The following is a 2480-nucleotide window of genomic DNA, read 5'->3' on the forward strand; positions in this document are numbered from 1 at the left end:
TCTGTTTAGATTTTATCTGTCTCTGACAATACTGCTACTAACGGTGGTTTGTGAGCCCCCTCCTCATATGTTAAAGGATGGACATGAGTTATGAAGATTCCAATCCAAAAGTTTTTTGTCTCTTCTCTACGTTCATATTATTTTATTCGAATGACATTTACAACCGTGACCCTGAAAACATATCAGAGATTATCACATTTATTAATAAGTAAATAAACTAAAGAAAATCCACCTTAATAAAGATGAGATTTCCCTAATTTGCTTAATATATTCAGAATAATGAGGTGGTTGCATTGTTTCCCAAATTTGTATTCTGGATGAATACAATCCATCCATTATAGAGATATGCTCATTACCTACTTGACTGGATCACATATTAAGAGATTTAAGAGTCATTAATGCAGCTGATGTAAAGAGGGCACTTATGTGTAAAAAACAAACAAACAATTTGAGATGGAAGAGATTAAACATTTACAATAAGATGATGTAAATGAGGAGTGAAAAATATCATCTTTCCAGAAAAAACAATTAGCCGGCCTGAAAGAAGCGTCTCCTGTTCATCCTCGGTGAGGCTCATTGTTTCGCTGTCCATGGTGCTGATGATAAGCTCAAAAGCACCAATAGCACAACTCCCCACTGGATTTGTGAATGTGGGAAAAGAAGAATTGGAGGATTTGGAAATTGAAAATATTTGAACTGGGTTTGTTTTATGATGGTTTGAATTTTTCAATCACAATAATGTGAAAAAAAACACATTTTTATTGACCAATGTAAACCATTTCAGAGCAAACAGAGATAAAATGGATCTGTGTCCATCATTCTGGTTCACAATTAAAACAATGTTTATCTCTATTTCACAATAACAGGTGTTATGTCAGCAATCTTTCTCACCATAGTGCTAAATTTGAGCTACTAAGGCTTAAACACTAAACACTATGATCTCAGACACAAAATCCTAAAGGTTTTTTTTTAAATACTTGAAGTGTTTTGAGCCAATCACTGGTAATGTCCGGCTATGACTACATCATGTAGAAAGTCTTTGTCAAGAGAAATTTTACACTTTGCCCTCCCCTGAAAATGGAAGCCCCCACTTAAATCAATGTTTATCGATTTCATTAAGCTGAAATGAAGAACCGTCAACCTTCTGGTCATTCAGAACGAGAGGCATAACGACTCACCTGCAGCGCCACCTGATGGTCACCAATCCACACTACAGCACAACCACTGCTGTCTGTATAGTGTGTGTTTTTTTAAAAGTCAATTCTGTTTAGCGTCAAAACTTCAACTTACAAAAAGTTGAAAAAAAAAATTTCTGGTATTTCTAAAACGTTTTATTTGTGAGTTACTTGTAAAATGTGCGGACACGATCATACTGAGAGGACGGCCAGCATCGGATCGAGGACGTATCGTTCCTGTTAGAATAAGGTTCAGCAAATAATAATAGTAGTAAAAAAGCGCACCTACCACTGTAAGGCCCCGTAATGTTGAATGAACTGACACGTGGTTCTGGTTTCCAAAGTTTGGTCGATGTCCAGTAAAGAAAGAGCCGATTTCCACGCGAGAAATAAGAAGACCCTCAAGACGTGATGTCTTTTTCAGCCTGTCGGGGGTCCCATCTGGTTAATTACCCGGCCCATAAATCCTGAGGGGTACCGCGAGAACGAGACTTGGAGGCAGCGGTCACTGGAATCACATGCAACACATTTCACCACATTGTAACAATAAAAGTAGTATTTACCTGTTAGTACTTAGTAGTATGTAACTATTACATAGTTAACAGCAACAATAATAACAACAGCAGCAGCACCAGGACAAAACTTTACAGGGTATTTAACATGCAAAACTACATATGACACATGGTCGTAATGCTCAAAATATTGTTTTTGATCTAATGCTAGGCTTTGCTTTTCATGGACCTTCATGAATTTGCAAATTCCACGGCCACAAGTATAACTGTTCAATTCGGCTTTTTTATTGAACAGAGAACTGAGACGACATGACACCTGCTCAAAACATGACAAGAACAAAAAAGCTGTCAAAAATTATAGAATCTGAATTCTAAAAAAAACAACATCTATGCTTTCTGAAATTGTGTGTTTTATACATGCTATCTAATTTCTCCGTGTCGTAATTGTCTATTGTTGGTAAAGTAAAGTACATAAAATGTGTAAAGTACTGTAGTATTGTTCTAATCAAATGAAGTATTTCATTGCCTTTCAGTGCCCTCTGCCGTTCGCATGCTAGTACAACTTGAGTTTTGGTCACAGGAATCATTTTCATAGATAACATTTCCAGATTGAGGTCCTTTGTATTTGTATTATTTTCTAATCAAAATGTATTAATGTATTATGTTAATATCACAAATATGTGTTCGAAAATATAATTATTTAAATAAAAAAAACAAAACTAGAAAAGAAGAACGAACTTGTTCCGGTTTGTCCGATTGACAAACCAGACGTACCATATCCGGTCCGGCAGAT

The sequence above is a fragment of the Antennarius striatus genome, chromosome 5, assembly GCF_040054535.1.
Source record: "Antennarius striatus isolate MH-2024 chromosome 5, ASM4005453v1, whole genome shotgun sequence".
In the NCBI taxonomy this organism is placed as follows: domain Eukaryota; kingdom Metazoa; phylum Chordata; class Actinopteri; order Lophiiformes; family Antennariidae; genus Antennarius; species Antennarius striatus.